The sequence below is a fragment of the Mus musculus genome, chromosome Y, assembly GCF_000001635.26.
Source record: "Mus musculus strain C57BL/6J chromosome Y, GRCm38.p6 C57BL/6J".
Lineage (NCBI taxonomy): Eukaryota > Metazoa > Chordata > Mammalia > Rodentia > Muridae > Mus > Mus musculus.
The window spans coordinates 10,945,547-10,963,507 of NC_000087.7; positions in this window are offsets into that span (position 1 = coordinate 10,945,547).

Below are 17,961 nucleotides of genomic sequence, written 5' to 3' on the forward strand. Positions count from 1 at the left end.
GCTGGCTAGCCAGCCATCTGTCTCCACCTACTCAGCACTGGCCTGCAGAATGTACTTTTAACGGGAATTCTAGACCCCCATCTTAATTCCATATAGTTTCACAGAAAGAAATTTACCAAAATAACCATCTCTCTAGCCCCCCTGTGAGATTTGTTCTGCTGTAGTCACTACCATTATTATTATTATTATTTCTATTGCTCTAATCATACCTAAGTTTAGGCTCCTAAAGTGTTTAATGCTGGTTTTGTTTGTTTCCTTACAATAGAAAATTGGTTTTCTTGCTCAGTTTACATTATACAGTTAATTAGGTAAACTTGTCAGACTCATATTTCATTTGTGAGACTTGTTGCTGTGTTTTGTTTGCTTGTTAGGTTTTTTTTTTTTTTTTTTTTTTTTTTTTTTTTTTTTTTTCCATTTTTTATTAGGTATTTAGCTCATTTACATTTCCAATGCTATACCAAAAGTCCCCCATACCCACCCACCCCCACTCCCCTACCCGCCCACTCCCCCTTTTTGGCCCTGGCGTTCCCCTGTTCTGGGGCATATAAAGTTTCTGTGTCCAATGGGCCTCTCTTTCCAGTGATGGCCGACTAGGCCATCTTTTGATACATATGCAGCTAGAGTCAAGAGCTCCGGGGTACTGGTTAGTTCATAATGTTGATCCACCTATAGGGTTGCAGATCCCTTTAGCTCCTTGGGTACTTTCTCTAGCTCCTCCATTGGGAGCCCTGTGATCCATCCATTAGCTGACTGTGGGCATCCACTTCTGTGTTTGCTAGGCCCCGGCATAGTCTCACAAGAGACAGCTACATCTGGGTCCTTTCGATAAAATCTTGCTAGTGTATGCAATGGTGTCAGCGTTTGGATGCTGATTATGGGGTGGATCCCTGGATAAGGCAGTCTCTACATGGTCCACCCTTTAATCTCAGCTCCAAACTTTGTCTCTGTAACTCCTTCCAAGGGTGTTTTGTTCCCACTTCTAAGGAGGGGCATAGTGTCCACACTTCAGTCTTCATTTTTCTTGAGTTTCATGTGTTTAGGAAATTGTATCTTATATCTTGGGTATCCTAGGTTTTGGGCTAATATCCACTTATCAGTGAGTACATATTGTGTGAGTTCCTTTGTGAATGTGTTACCTCACTCAGGATGATGCCCTCCAGGTCCATCCATTTGGCTAGGAATTTCATAAATTCATTCTTTTTAATAGCTGAGTAGTACTCCATTGTGTAGATGTACCACATTTTCTGTATCCATTCCTCTGTTGAGGGGCATCTGGGTTCTTTCCAGCTTCTGGCTATTATAAATAATGCTGCTATGAACATAGTGGAGCATGTGTCCTTCTTACCAGTTGGGGCATCTTCTGGATATATGCCCAGGAGAGGTATTGCTGGATCCTCCGGTAGTACTATGTCCAATTTTCTGAGGAACCGCCAGACGGATTTCCAGAGTGGTTGTACAAGCCTGCAATCCCACCAACAATGGAGGAGTGTTCCTCTTTCTCCACATCCTCGCCAGCATCTGCTGTCACCTGAATTTTTGATCTTAGACATTCTGACTGGTGTGAGGTGGAATCTTAGGGTTGTTTTGATTTGCATTTCCCTGATGATTAAGGATGTTGAACATTTTTTCAGGTGCTTCTCTGCCATTCAGTATTCCTCAGGTGAGAATTCTTTGTTCAGTTCTGAGCCCCATTTTTTAATGGGGTTGTTTGATTTTCTGAAGTCCACCTTCTTGAGTTCTTTATATATGTTGGATATTAGTCCCCTATCTGATTTAGGATAGGTAAAGATCCTTTCCCAATCTGTTGGTGGTCTCTTTGTCTTATTGACGGTGTCTTTTGCCTTGCAGAAACTTTGGAGTTTCATTAGGTCCCATTTGTCAATTCTCGATCTTACAGCACAAGCCATTGCTGTTCTGTTCAGGAATTTTTCCCCTGTGCCCATATCTTCAAGGCTTTTCCCCACTTTCTCCTCTATAAGTTTCAGTGTCTCTGGTTTTATGTGAAGTTCTTTGATCCATTTAGATTTGACCTTAGTACAAGGAGATAAGTATGGATCGATTCGCATTCTTCTACATGATAACAACCAGTTGTGCCAGCACCATTTGTTGAAAATGCTGTCTTTCTTCCACTGGATGGTTTTAGCTCCCTTGTCGAAGATCAAGTGACCATAGGTGTGTGGGTTCATTTCTGGGTCTTCAATTCTATTCCATTGGTCTACTTGTCTGTCTCTATACCAGTACCATGCAGTTTTTACCACAATTGCTCTGTAGTAAAGCTTTAGGTCCGGCATGGTGATTCCACCAGAGGTTCTTTTATCCTTGAGAAGAGTTTTTGCTATCCTAGGTTTTTTGTTATTCCAGATGAATTTGCAAATTGCTCCTTCTAATTCATTGAAGAATTGAGTTGGAATTTTGATGGGGATTGCATTGAATCTGTAGATTGCTTTTGGCAAGATAGCCATTTTTACAATATTGATCCTGCCAATCCATGAGCATGGGAGATCTTTCCATCTTCTGAGATCTTCTTTAATTTCTTTCTTCAGAGACTTGAAGTTTTTATCATACAGATCTTTCACTTCCTTAGTTAGAGTCACGCCGAGATATTTTATATTATTTGTGACTATTGAGAAGGGTGTTGTTTCCCTAATTTCTTTCTCAGCCTGTTTATTCTTTGTGTAGAGAAAGGCCATTGACTTGTTTGAGTTAATTTTATATCCAGCTACTTCACCGAAGCTGTTTATCAGGTTTAGGAGTTCTCTGGTGGAATTTTTAGGGTCACTTATATATACTATCATATCATCTGCAAAAAGTGATATTTTGACTTCCTCCTTTCCAATTTGTATCCCCTTGATCTCCTTTTGTTGTCGAATTGCTCTGGCTAATACTTCAAGTACTATGTTGAAAAGGTAGGGAGAAAGTGGGCAGCCTTGTCTAGTCCCTGATTTTAGTGGGATTGCTTCCAGCTTCTCTCCATTTACTTTGATGTTGGCTACTGGTTTGCTGTAGATTGCTTTTATCATGTTTAGGTATGGGCCTTGAATTCCTGATCTTTCCAGAACTTTTATCATGAATGGGTGTTGGATCTTGTCAAATGCTTTTTCTGCATCCAACGAGATGATCATGTGGTTTTTGCCTTTGAGTTTGTTTATATAGTGGATTACATTGATGGATTTTCGTATATTAAACCATCCCTGCATTCCTGGAATAAAACCTACTTGGTCAGGATGGATGATTGCTTTAATGTGATCTTGGATTCGGTTAGCGAGAATTTTATTGAGGATTTTTGCATCGATATTCATAAGAGAAATTGGTCTGAAGTTCTCTATCTTTGTTGGATCTTTCTGTGGTTTAGGTATCAGAGTAATAGTGGCTTCATAAAATGAGTTGGGTAGCGTACTTTCTACTTCTATCTTGTGAAAAAGTTTGTGCAGAACTGGAATTAGATCTTCTTTGAAGGTCTGATAGAACTCTGCACTAAACCCGTCTGGACCTGGGCTTTTTTTGGCTGGGAGACTATTTATAACTGCTTCTATTTCTTTAGGGGATATGGGACTGTTTAGAAGGTCAACTTGATCCTGATTCAACTTTGGTACCTGGTATCTGTCCAGAAATTTGTCCATTTCGTCCAGGTTTTCCAGTTTTGTTGAGTATAGCCTTTTGTAGAAGGATCTGATGGTGTTTTGGATTTCTTCAGGATCTGTTGTTATGTCTCCCTTTTCAGTTCTGATTTTGTTAATTAGGATTTTGTCTCTGTGCCCTCTAGTGAGTCTAGCTAAGGGTTTATCTATCTTGTTGATTTTCTCAAAGAACCAACTCCTCGTTTGGTTAATTCTTTGAATAGTTCTTCTTGTTTCCACTTGGTTGATTTCACCCCTGAGTTTGATTATTTCCTGCCGTCTACTCCTCTTGGGTGAATTTGCTTCCTTTTTTTCTAGAGCTTTTAGATGTGTTGTCAAGCTGCTAGTATGTGCTCTCTCCCGTTTCTTCATGGAGGCACTCAGAGCTATGAGTTTCCCTCTTAGAAATGCTTTCATTGTGTCCCAAAGGTTTGGGTACGTTGTGGCTTCATTTTCATTAAACTCTAAAAAGTCTTTAATTTCTTTCTTTATTCCTTCCTTGACCAAGGTATCATTGAGAAGAGTGTTGTTCAGTTTCCACGTGAGTGTTGGCTTTCTGTTATTTTTTTTGTTATTGAAGATCAGCCTTAGTGCATGGTGATCTGATAGGATACATGGGACAATTTCAATATTTTTGAATCTGTTGAGGCCTGTTTTGTGACCTATTATGTGGTCAATTTTGGAGAAGGTACCATGAGGTGCTGAGAAGAAGGTATATCCTTTTGTTTTAGGATAAAATGTTCTGTAGATATCTGTCAGATCCATTTGTTTCATCACTTCTGTTAGTTTCAGTGTGTCCCTGTTTAGTTTCTGTTTCCATGATCTGTCCATTGGTGAAAGTGGTGTGTTGAAGTCTCCCACTATTATTGTGTGAGGTGCAATGTGTGCTTTGAGCTTTACTAAAGTTTCTTTAATGAATGTGGCTGCCCTTGTATTTGGCGCATAGATATTCAGAATTGAGAGTTCCTCTTGGAGGATTTTACCTTTGATGAGAACAAAGTGCCCCTCCTTGTCTTTTTTGATGACTTTGGGTTGGAAGTCAATCTTATCAGATATTAGGATGGCTACTCCAGCTTGTTTCTTCATACCATTTGCTTGGAAAATTGTTTTCCAGCCTTTTATTCTGAGGTAGTGTCTATCTTTTTCTCTGAGATGTGTCTCCTGTAAACAGCAAAATGTTGGGTCTTGTTTGTGTAGCCAGTTTGTTAGTCTATGTCTTTTTATTGGGGAGTTGAGACCATTGATGTTAAGAGATATTAAGGAAAAGTAATTGTTGCTTCCTGTTATTTTTGTTGTTAAAGTTGGCATTCTGTTCTTGTGGCTGTCTTCTTTTAGGTTTGTTGGGGGATTACCTTCTTGTTTTTTCTAGGGCATTGTTCCCGTTCTTGTATTGTTTTTTTTCTGTTATTACCCTTTGAAGGGCTGGATTGGTGGAGAGATAATGTGAGAATTTGGTTTTGTCGTGGAATACTTTGGTTTCTCCATCTATGGTAATTGAGAGTTTGGCTGGGTATAGTAGCCTGGGCTGGAATTTGTGTTCTTTTAGTGTCTGTATAACATCTGTCCAGGCTCTTCTGGCTTTCATAGTCTCTGGTGAAAAATCTGGTGTAATTCTGATAGGCTTGCCTTTGTATGTTACTTGACCTTTTTCCCTTACCGCTTTTAGTATTCTATCTTTATTTAGTGCATTTGTTGTTCTGATTATTATGTGTCGGGAGGAATTTCTTTTCTGGTCCAGTCTATTTGGAGTTCTGTAGGCTTCTTGTATGTTCATAGGTATCTCTTTCTTTATATTTGGGAAGTTTTCTTCAATAATTTTGTTGAAGATGTTTGCTGGTCCTTTGAGTTGAAAATCTTCATTCTCATCCACTCCTATTATCCGTAGGTTTGGTCTTCTCATTGTGTCCTGGATTTCCTGGATATTTTGAGTTAGGATCTTTTTGCATTTTCCATTTTCTTTGATTGTTGTGCCGATGTTCTCTATGGAATCTTCTGCACCTGAGATTCTCTCTTCCATCTCTTGTATTCTGTTGCTGATGCTCAAATCTATGGTTCCAGATTTCTTTCCTAGGGTTTCTATCTCCAGTGTTGCCTCACTTTGAGTTTTCTTTATTGTTTCTACTTCCCTTTTTAGGTCTAGTATGGTTTTGTTCATTTCCATCACCTGTTTGTATGTTTTTTCCTCTTTTTCTGTAAGGACTTCTACCTGTTTGATTGTGTTTTCCTGTTTTTCTTTAAGGACTTGTAACTCTTTAGCAGTGTTCTCCTGTATTTCTTTAAGTGATTTATTAAAGTCCTTCTTGATGTCCTCTACCATTATCATGAGATATGCTTTTAAATCTAGGTCTAGGTTTTCGGGTGTGTTGGGGTGCCCTGGACTGGGCGAAGTGGGAGTACTGGGTTCTGATGATGGTGAGTGGTCTTGGTTCCTGTTAGTAGGATTCCTACGTTTACCTTTCGCCATCTGGTAATCTCTGGAGTTAGTAGTTATAGTTGACTCTGTTTAGAGATTGTTCTTCTGGTGATTCTGTTACCGTCTCTCAGCAGAACTGGGAGACAGATTCTCTCCTCTGAGTTTCAGTGCTCAGAGCACTCTCTGCTGGCAAGCTCTCTTACAGGGAAGGTGCGCAGATATCTTGTTTTTGGACCTCCTCCTGGTCGAAGAAGAAGGCCCAAAACAGGGCCTCTCTCAGAAGCTGTGTTGCTTTGGCAGTTCCCAGAAGCTGTCAGCTTCTGTGGTGCAGACTCTCACCTGTGCAGACTAAAATCCTAAGTTCCAGGGAGTCCTGGAACCAAGATGGTGACCGCTGCTCCTGAGGCCGAGGCCGTCTCCCGAGCCAGGCGGACACCTGTCCTCTGGTCCGGATGGTGGCCGGTTATCTGCGGCCCGCCCAGGCTGCTGCCTCAGCGGCTCTGTGCTTCTGCCCGTCCCAGAAGCTGTCCGGTTCTCTGGCGCACCCTCTAACCTGTTCAGACTAATTTCCTAAATTCTGCTGAGTCCCGGAACCAAGATGGCGACCGCTGCTGCTGAGGCTGAGGTCGCCTCCCAAGCCAGGCGGACACCTGTCCTCTGGTCCGGATGGTGGCCGGTTATCTGCGGCCCGCCCAGGCTGCTGCCTCAGCGGCTCTGTGCTTCCGCCCGTCCCAGAAGCTGTCCGGTTCTCTGGTGCACCCTCTAACCTGTTCAGACTAATTTCCTAGGTCCCGCGGAATCCCGGAACCCAGATGGCGACCGCTGCTGCTGAGGCTGAGGTCACCTCCCAAGCCAGGCGGACACCTGTCCTCTGGTCCGGATGGTGGCCGGTTGTCTGCGGCCCGCCCAGGCTGCTGCCTCAGCGGCTCTGTGCTTCCGCCCGTCCCAGAAGCTGTCCGGTTCTCTGGTGCACCCTCTAACCTGTTCAGACTAATTTCCTAGGTCCCGCGGAGTCCCGGAACCCAGATGGCGACCGCTGCTGCTGAGGCTGAGGTCGCTTCCCAAGCCAGGCGGACACCTGTCCTCTGGTCCGGATGGTGGCCGGTTGTCTGCGGCCCGCCCAGGCTGCTGCCTCAACGGCTCTGTGCTTCCGCCCGTCCCAGAAGCTGTCTGGTTCTCTGGCGCACCCTCTAACCTGTTCAGACTAATTTCCTAAGTTCTGCTGAGTCCCGGAACCAAGATCTTTTTTTGTTTTTTGTTTTTTGTTTTTTTTTTTTAATTTGGTGGGTTGGTTGAATTTTTTTGTTTGTTTGATTATTTGGTTGCTTTTTGTTTTTTTAATTTTGTTTTGTTTTTTTTGTTGTTTTATTTTTTGTTTTCTTTTGTTTTGATTTTTCCACAACTGAAGATGAAACTCATAGCTGTTACTTGGTGCTTTACCACTGAGCTACATCTCCAGGTAAACATTAGTTCTAAATGTTGGATGCAAAGTCATCTGTATGTGTTTTAAGGAAAACTATGATTTCTGTGAAACCTAAAATTATTCCCCTATGCTATAGGGTCTATAGAGATGTAATGCCCTCTTCTGGCCTCTTCAAGAAACAGTCAAATATCTCCAAAAACACAAGAGGTTTTATTATCAGCAAGCTGAGGATGAAGTCCCTCCACAATGCAGGGCAGAGGAGTTTGACCCTGAAAAATGACAGTAGAGGGATTTTAACAGCTAGCTGAGGAATTGGGAGGAGTTGGGAGGAGAGTTCGTAGAAGTTGGGAAGAGTTGGGAGGTGTTAGGAGGAGAGTTCTTTTCTTCTGGGTGTCCTTGCTGAAATTTATAGGGCAGGAGTGTGGAGTGAGATTTTTCTGAATTTTTATCTTATTGTCCTTGGCACAGGAAGGGAGGCATCTCTGGTTGTAAAGTATAGAAACAAAAAGCCTTTTTGCTGGCTATAGAGAAAAAGAGGTTCTTTCTGGCTGTATTTTCAGAGATCAGGGATAACAAGTTTGGGGAACATCTAGAGGCTTTACCTTCCTGGGAGAAACACTTTAAGTTGGGGGTCACACATTCCCCACTCCTTCTAGTATATAGTTCCTATCTTAGAACTGGGAAAATTAAACCTCTGGCCCAGTTGTCAAATAAGGCCAACATAAGTTTGCATCTTTAGGATTTGTAACATTGAGAGCCCCAGAAGCCCCGCAAATGAGACTAGAGAGTCTCTCGTCAGTGGTAGCAGGGAGGGAGGAGGATCCTCTGCAGTGTCTTCAGAGTGTGAGCAGGGCCAGGCTAGTGGACCTCGGTATGGTCAGGATGGGTAACCAGGCACATGCTGGAGGAGCAGCTGGACTTGTATCTGGGATCAAGGTTCCTGGAACAATGATGCCAGACCAGGACAGGGTCCCCTACTTGACTTTTATGTGTCACTGTGGTTAGTTCCTGGTTCGTTCCTTTTTTTTTTTTTTCAGCAATTTCCAGGTGTCCTTTCCAACCAGTTCTAAGGCCTTCAAGGGAGCTAGAAGGGTTTGGGAAAAAAGGAACATCATGGTCACACATTCTCCCTGCTTCTGTTAATGGGGGCAGTCCCCCATGGTGAATTTCAAAGGGTGTAAGTTTAAATTTTCCTTGAATGTTCTGTACTTGGAAGAAAGTGAAGAGAAGGAGAGTTGTCCAATCTTTTTTTCAGTCTCTAAAGCCAATTTATTCAAGGTTTCTTTTAATGTTCTATTCATCTGCTCTTCCTGTCCTCAACTCTGGGGTCTATAAACACAATGTAACTTCTGATTGATCCACAATTGTCTGGCTAACTCTTGACTTACTTGGGTAACAAAGGAGGGGCCATTGTCTGAGGAAAGTACCTTAGGGATGCTAAATCTTGGAAAAATTTCCTCTAATATCTTCTTTTCCATAATATTGGAGGTCTCTTTCTTATTGGGGAAGGCTTTACTCAACCTGAAAAAGTGTCTATAAAAACTGATAGATATTTATTACTGTACTTGGCTGGTTTAACTTCAGTAAAATCTAATTTTCAGTATGACTCTGGACAGTTACAGCTTAGCCACATTCCAGGGGCGATCTTGTTGTGTCCGGCATTGATGAGGACACAGGCTTGGCATTTATTAGCACTATCTTGAGCAATGTCAGACATTTTTATAACATAGTAGTTTGAGCTCTTAACAGTTTCTTTGAGCTTCTTATTTCCCAAATGTGTGAGCCTGTGCAGACTGCCTACAAATTGTTGCCCTTTTCTTGTGGGCAGATAATATCAACCATCTTGGGTCTTAGCTACTTTCTGAGGAGTGTACCCACATATCTCAGGTATTTTGCCAATTAGTTCCTGATCTTCTGAGTTTATTCAAAGCCTGTGTCTATGAGTTTATAATGGTCTTTAAGTTCTTTATTTTTCTCTTTGAGCCACCTGTTTTTCAGCCAGGTAAGCCACCTGATTTCCTTTCCCTCTGGCATCAAGGCCTTTCTGGTGACCAGGACAATGTATGGTGTCTAGTTTTGTTGTTGTTTTTGTTTTATTTTGTTTTGTTTTGTTTGTTTTGTTTTTGTTTTTGTTGTTGTTGTTTTATTTTGTTTTATTTTGTTTTTTTTTTTTGTTTTGTTCTTGTTTTGTTTTGTTTTGTTAGGTTTTGTTTGTTTTTTGTTTTTTTGTTTTTTTAATTTACTTTGAAGTTTTGGCTTCTAATAAGATCAAATTTTTTTTTATTATTAATATCTTTCCCAGCAGAAGTGAGTAGCCCCCGTTCCCTATAGATTGTCCCACATATGTGAGTGGTGGTGAAAACTTACCTGCTGTCTGTGTAGATATTGTTGTTTTTCTCTTTGGCCAGCTACAAAGCTTGTGTGACTGCAATTAGCTCTGCTCTCTGGGTTAATGTCCCTTCAGGCAAGGTGCTGGTGCAGATGGTTTGTTTTCCATTGCCCAGTGCTGCCCCTGCCTTTTGCTTACCTTTAACCAAAAACCTGCTATCATCCGTGCACCAGTTGGGGCAGTCTGGCCATGGCTGATCAGTGAGGTCTTTCTTAGGTCCGGTTTCTTCTGTCAGGATGCACCTACACTGGTGCTCTGGAAGGGATTTGTAAGCTTCTGACAGCAAGGTGGCAGAATTCAGGATAGCAGGTAGTACAAACTGCACTCTCTCAGTCAGTAAGAGGTTCTGATAATGGGTCAGGTGAGATTTAGGCATCGAGCGATCAGGCAGTGGTCTAATGATGGTTTCTAAGGCACGGGTCTACCACTATCATTTATTGACCTAGAATCAGTTTATCAGCATCTTTGAGAAATAGGGCCAAAGCATCGATAGCTTTTAAGCACAATGGCCATCCACTGGACACTGTGTCTAGTTTTTTATTTGTTTGTTTGTTTGTTTTTTGTTTGTTTTTTGTTTGTTAGTTTTTTGTTTTTTGTTTTTTTTACCAGTATTCCACAGGTTGTTTTTATGGCCCCAGAGCTTAGATCAGAAACCCACTTTCTTTTCCTGCTCATTCCTCTACATAGAGTGAAAAGCTTAGTCATGTCTTGCAGGGCTAGGGCTGGTGCACTAAGCAAGGCCTTTTTAATCTCTTTAAAGGCCTACTGTTGTATGGGGGTCCATGAGAAATTCCCAGTCTCTTTAGTAAAGGGGTAGTGTGTGGCTGACAGAGTGGCAAAGCTTGGAATCTAGAGTCTACAAAACCCAGGCATTCCCACAAATTCTCTCACCTGCTTTAAGGATGTTGGGATGGGGATTTGAGTTACAGTCTTTTTCCAAGCTTCTGTCAGCCACCATTTCCTTTCCCTGAGACTATAACCCAAATAGGTTACTTCTGTCTGGCAATTCTGGGCTTTCTTAGCAGATGCCTTGTATCCCAACTCCCTCAATTCTGCCAGTATTTTTTCAGTTCCCAGTCTGTACCATTTTTCGTTGGTGGCAGCAAGAAGCAGGTCATAACATAATGAAGAAGAAAAACTTGGGGGATTACTGACCTGAACATTGCCAAGTCCGAGTGGAAGGCTTCATCAAAGAGAATAGGAGAGTTCTTGAATTTTTGAGGTAAATGTCTCAAAGTTAGTTTGTCCAGCCTATCCCTAATCTGGGTCTCTCCACTTGAAAGCAAAGATTACCTGACTCATGGGATGTAGTTTTAGGCAGAAGAATGTGTCCTTCAGGTGCAGGACTATATAACAATGTCTGTCAGGGTGGAGAGAACTAAGTAGATTGTAGGAGTTAGGGTCAGTAGGATGAATATTTCATACTCTTTCATTTACTTTTATTAAGTCTTGTACTGGCAGATAAACATTAGTGCCTGGCTTTTTAACTGGTAGTAATGGAGTATTCCAGGGAGATTGACAAGGGACCAAAACACCTAGTTCTATGAGCCTTTGAATGTGAAGTCTGATGCCCTCTTGGGCCTCTCTGCTCATGGGGTATAGTTGTATCCCAATAGAAGTCGCACCAGTTTTCAGCTTTACAATGATGGGGGGGCACCCTGTTTGCCTCTCCCATACCTTCCATCTCTGCCCAGGCGTGAAAATAATATCTCTAACCAGGTCCATTCTAGACCTTTTCTCGATGTGGCTTGAGGCTCATATAATCTATATACTTCTTCTAATTTTGAAACTAAAATTATAGAGAGAGGGGCTTATCAATAGATTGAATTTCCTTCCAAAGAGAAGTTTATTTGGGCTTTTAATGTGATAGTAAATCTATGCCCAACAATGGGGTTGGCATTCAAGAATGTTGAGGAAGGAATGAGTTACTTGGCTTCTTCTTAAATTAACTTTCTTATCAGTGGTCCAAGAGTATGGTTTCTGATCAGTAGCAATTACGACTTTATTTTGTTTTGTTTTGTTTTGTTCTTTTTTTTTTTTTGGTGTTTTTTTTGTTGTTGTTGATGTTGTTGTTGTTGTTGTTGTTGTTGTTGTATTCAATTTCTCCAGTGGCTCTTCCAGGACTGAAATCTCTGCTCTAGTATCAATAATGAAATCTGTGGGGGTCCCCTCCACAATTAAGATTGCCCCAGGCTTGGGGAGGGGTCTGAGCCCTGACTCTCCTAGTCATCATCTTTTAGGGGAGAAACCTTGAGCTGTCTTGTATTTGTTTCTTTTTTGGGACAGTCTATTGTGCAGTGTTCCTTTTCTGTATGGTATGCACATTGGTCCTTATCTAAAAGGTCGTAGAGGTCCTCTGGAGTTCTGAGGTCTTCTCAGCCCTGCGTTACCCAGGTAGTCTTTCTGCCTACTTTGTCTACTTTTTCTATAAACTTCTTTATCACCTGTGAGTACAGCCACAAACCTAGTTACATTTTTTTTCAAGGCTTCTATCTCGTCTATTTTCTCTTTCCTCAGCCATTCTCTTTTTTTCTTTGTCTTTTTTCTTCTTCAGTCTCAATCTCTTTTTAATGTATTTTATTAGGTATTTTCCTCATTTACATTTCCAAAACTATCCCAAAAGTCCCCCATACATTTCCCCTCCCCCACTCCCCTACCCACTCACTACCACTTTTTGACCCTGGCGTTCCCCTGTACTGGGACATAATTAGTGTGCATGCCCAATCGGGCTCTCTTTCCAGTGATGGCCTACTAGGCAATCTTTTGATACTCATGCAGCTACAGTCAAGAGCTTTGGGGTACTGGTTAGCTCATAATGTTGTTCAACCTAGAGGATTGCAGATCCCTTTAGCTGCTTGGATATTTTCTCTAGCTCCTCCATCGGGGGCCCTGTGATCCATCAAATAGCTTACTGTGAGCATCCACTTCTTTGTTTGCTAGGCCCTGGCATAATCTCACAAGAGACAGCTATATCAGGGTCCATTCAGCAAAATCTTGCAAGTGTATGGAGTGGTGTCAGTGTTTGGAGACTGATTAGTGGATGGATCCCTGCATATGGCAATCTCTAGATGGTCCATCCTTTTGTCTAAGCTCCAAATTGTGTCTCTGTAACTCCTTCCATGGGTATTTTGTCTCCAATTCTAAGAAGGGGCAAAGTGTCCACAGTTTGGTTTTCGTTCTTCTTGAGTTTCATGTGTTTGGAAAATTGTATCTTATATCTTGGGGGTATTCTAGGTTTCAGGGCTAATATCCACTTATTAGTGAGTACATATCATTAGCATTCTTTTGTGATTGAGTTTCCTCACTCAGGATGATGCTCTCCAGGTGCAACCATTTGCCTATAAATTTCTTAAACTCATTCTTTTTAATAGCTGTACTATTAGTAGTAGAATTGTGTAAATGTACCACAATTTTGTAACCATTTTCTGTTGACAGGCATCTGGATTCTTTCCAGCTTTTGGCTATTATAAATAAAGCTGCTATGAACATAGTGGAGCATGTGTCTTACTAGTTGGAACAGCTTCTGCATATATGCCCAGGAGAGGTATTGTGTGATCCTATGGTAGTACAATGTCCAATTATCTGAAGAACCGCCAGACTGATTTCCAGAGTTGATTTAATACTTGCAATTCCACCAACAATGGAGGAGTTTTCTGCTTTCTCCACATCCTTGCCAGCATCTGCTGTCATCTGTATATTTGATCTTAGCCATTCTGATTGGTGTGAGATGGAATCTCAGGGTTATTTTGATTTACATTTCACTGCTGATTAAGGATGGTGAACATTGTTTCAGGTGCTTCTTAGCCATTCGGTATTCCTCAGGTGAGAATTCTTTCTTTAGCTCTGAGCCCCGTTTTTTATTTGATTTTCTGGAGTACACCTTCTTGAGTTCTTTATATATATTTGATATTAGTCCCCTATCTGATTTAGGATAGTGAATGATCCTTTCACAATCTGTTGGTGACCTTTTTGTCTTATTGAAGGTGTCTTTTGCCTTACAAAAGATGTGCAGGTTTATGAGTTCCCATTTGTCAATTCTAAATCTTACAATACAAGCCATTTTTCTTCTATTCAGGAATTTTTTCCCTGTTCCTATATCTTTGAGGCTTTTCCCCACTTTCTCCTCTACAAGTTTCAGTGTTTCTGATTTTATGTGGAGCTCCTTGATCCACTTACATTTGACCTTAGTACAAGGAGATAGGAATGGATTGATTCACATTCTTCTACATGATAACCACCAATTTTGCCAGCACCATTTGTTGAAAATGCAGTCTTTTTTGCACTGGATGGTTTTAGCTCCCTTGTAGATGATCAATTGACAATAGGTGTGCTGGTTCATTTCTGGGTCTTCAATTCTATTTCATTGGTCTAATTGTCTGTCACTATATCAGTACCATGCAGTTTTTATCACAATTGTTCTGTAGTACAGCTTTGTGTCAGGCATGGTGATTGCACCAGAGGTTCTTTTATCCATGAGAGTCTCTAGATGGACCATCCTTTTGTCTCAGCTCCAAACTTTGTCTATGTAACTCCTTACATGGGTGATTGTTTCCAATTATAAGAATGAGCAAAGTGTCCACACTTTGGACTTCTTTCTTCTTCAGTTTCATATGTTTTACATATTGTATTTTATATCTTGCTATACTAAGTTTCTGGGTTAATATCCACTTATCAGTGAGTACATTTCATTTGAGTTCTTTTGTGATTGGGTTACCTCACTCAGGATGATGCCCTCCAGGTCCAAAAATTTGCCTAGGAATTTTGTGAATTCATTCTTTTTAATAGCTGAGTAGCACTCCATTGTGTAAATGTACCAAATTTTTTGTATCCATTCCTCTGTTGAGGGGCATCTGGGTTCTTTCCAGCTTCTGGCTATTATAAATAAGGCTGCTATGAACATAGTGGAGAATGTGTCCTTCCTACCGGTTGGGACATCTTCTGGATATATGCCCAGAAGAGGTATTGCAGGATCCTCCGGTAGTACTATGTCCAATTTTCTGAGGAACGTCCAGACTGATTTCCAGAGTGGTTGTACAAGCTTACAATCCCACCAACAATGGAGGAATGTTCATCTTTCTCCACATCCTCGCCAGCATCTGCTGTCACTTGAATTTATCATTTTAGCCATTCTGACTGGTGTGAAGGTAGAATCTCAGTGTTGTTTTGATTTGCATTTCCCTGATGATTAATAATGTTGAAAATTTTTCAGGTGCTTCTCTGCCATTCGGTATTCCTCAGGTGAGAAGTCTTTCTTCAGTTCTGAGTCACATTTTTAGAGAGGTTATTTGATTATATAAAGTCTATCTTCTTGAGTTCTTTATATATATTGGATATTAGTCCCCTTAACAATTTGCGATAAATAAAGATCCTTTCCCAATCTGTTTGTGGTCTTTTTGTCTTATTGACAGCGTCTTTTTCCTTGCAGAAGCTTTGCAATTTTATGAGGTCCCATTTATCGATTCTCGATCATACAGCACAAGCCATTGCTGTTCTATTCAGAAATTTTTCCCCTGTAACCATATCTTCGAGGCATTTCCCAACTTTTTCCTCTATTAGTATCAGTGTCTCTGGTTTTATGTGGAGTTCTTTAATCCAATTAGATTTGACCTTAGTACAAGGATATAGGAATGGAACAATTCGCAATCTTCTACATGATAACAGCCAGTTGTGCCAGTATCATTTGTTGAAAATGCTGTCTTTTATCCACTGGATGGTTTTAGCTTGCTTGTCAAAGATCAAGTGACCATAGGTGTGTAAATTTTTCTTTGGGTCTTCAATTCTGTTCCATTGGTCTACTTGTCTGTCACTATACCAGTACCATGCAGTTTTTATCACAATTGCTCTGTAGTACAGCTTTAGGTTGGGCATGGTTATTCCACTAGATGTTCTTTTATCCTTGAGAAGAGTTTTTGCTATCCTAGGTTTTTTGTTATTCCACATGAATCTGCTGATTGCTCTTTCTAATTCGTTGAAGAATTGAGTTGGAATTTTGATGGGGATTGCATTGAATCTGTAGATTGCTTTTGGCAAGATAGCCATTTTTATATATATTGAAACTGCCGATCCATGAGCATGGGAGATCTTTCCATCTTCTGAGTTCTTCTTTAATTTCTTTCTTCAGAGGCATGAAGTTCTTGTCATACAGATCTTTCACTTTCTTAGTTACAGTCACGCCTAGGTATATTATATTATTTCTGGCTATTGAGAAGGGTGTTGTTTCCCTAATTTCTTTCTCATCCTGTTTGTCCTTTGTGTAGAGAATGGCCATTGACTTGAGTTAATTTTATATCCAGCTACTTCTCTGAAGCTGTTTATCAGGCTTAGGAGTTCTCTGGTGGAATTTTTAGGGTCACGTATACATACTATCATATCATCTGCAAAAAGTGATATTTTGACTTCTCCCTTTGCAATTTGTATCCCCTAGACCTCCTTTTGTTGTCTAATTGCTCTGGCTAGGATTTCAAGTACAATGTTGAATAGGTAGGGAGAGAGTGGACAGCCTTGTCTAGTCCCTGATTTTAGTGGGATTGCTTCAAGCTTTTCACCATTTACTTTGATGCTGGCTACTGGTTTGCTGTAGATTGTTTTTATCATGTTTAGGTATGGGCCTTGAATTCCTGATCTTTCCAAGACTTTTATCATGAATGGGTGTTGGATTTTATCAAATGCATTCACAGCTTCTGACGAGATGATCATGTGGTTTTTGTATTTGAGTTTGTTATATACTGGATTACGTTGATGGATTTCCGTATATTGAACCATCCCTGCATCCCTGGGATGAAATCTACTTTGTCAGGATGGATGATTGTTTTGATGTGTTCTTGGATATGGTTAGCAAGAACTTTATTGAGGATTTTTGCATCAATATTCATAAGTGACATTGGTCTGAAGTTCTCTACCTTTGTGGGGTCTTTTTGTGCTTTAGGTATTAGAGTAATTGTGGCTTCATAGAATGAGTTGGGTAGAGTACCTTCTGTTTCTATTTTGTGGAATAGTTTGTGCAGAACTGGGAGTAGATCTTCTTTGAAAGTCTGATAGAACTCTGCACTAAACCCATCTCGTCCTGGGCTTTTTTTTTTTTTTTTTTTGGTTTGGAGACTATTAATGACGGCTTTTATTTCTTTGGGGGATATCGGGCTGTTTAGATCATTAACCTGATCTTGATTCAACTTTGGTAAATGGTATCTGTCTAGACACTTCTCCATTTCATCCAGGTTCTCCAGTTTTGTTGAGTATAGCTTTTTGTAGAAGGATCTGATGGTTTTTTGGATTTCTTCAGGATCTGTTGTTAATGTCTCCCTTTTCATTTCAGATTTTATTAATTAGAATGTTTTCCCTGTGCCCTCTAGTGAGTCTGGCTAAGGGTTTGTCTATCTTGTTGATTTTCTCAAAGAACCAGCTCTTTGATTGGTTGATTCTCTGAATAGTTCTTCTTGTTTCCACTTGGTTGATTTTGCCCCTGAGTTTGATTATTTCCTGCCGTCTACTCCTCTTGGGTGAATTTGCTTCCTTTTGTTCTAGAGCTTTTAGGTGTGTTGTCAAGCTGCTAATGTATGCTATCTCTAGTTCCCTTTTGTTGGCACTCAGAGCTATGAGTTTTCCTCTTAGAAATGCTTTCATTGTGTCCCATAAGTTTGGGTATGAGGTGGCTTCATTTTCATTGAACTCTAAGAAGTCCTTAATTTTCTTTCTTTATTCCTTCCTTGGCCAAGTTATCATTGAGAAGAGTGTTGTTCAGTTTCCACGTGAATGTTGCCTTTCTATTATTTATTTTGTTATTGAAGATCAGCCTTAGTGCATGGTGATCTGATAGGATGCATGGGACAATTTCAATATGTTTGTAACTATTGAGGCCTGTTTTGTGATCTATTATGTGGTCAATTTTGGAGAAGGTACCATGAGGTGCTGAGAAGAAGGTATATCCTTTTTTTTTTTAGGATAAAATGTTCTGTAGATATCTGTCAGATCCATTTGTTTCATAACTTCTGTTACTTTCTCTATGTCCCTGTTTATTTTCTGTTTCCTTGATCTGTCCATTGGTAAAAGTAGTGTGTTGAAGTCTCCCACTATTATTGTGTGAGGTGTAATGTGTGCTTTGAGCTTAACTAAAGTTTCTTTA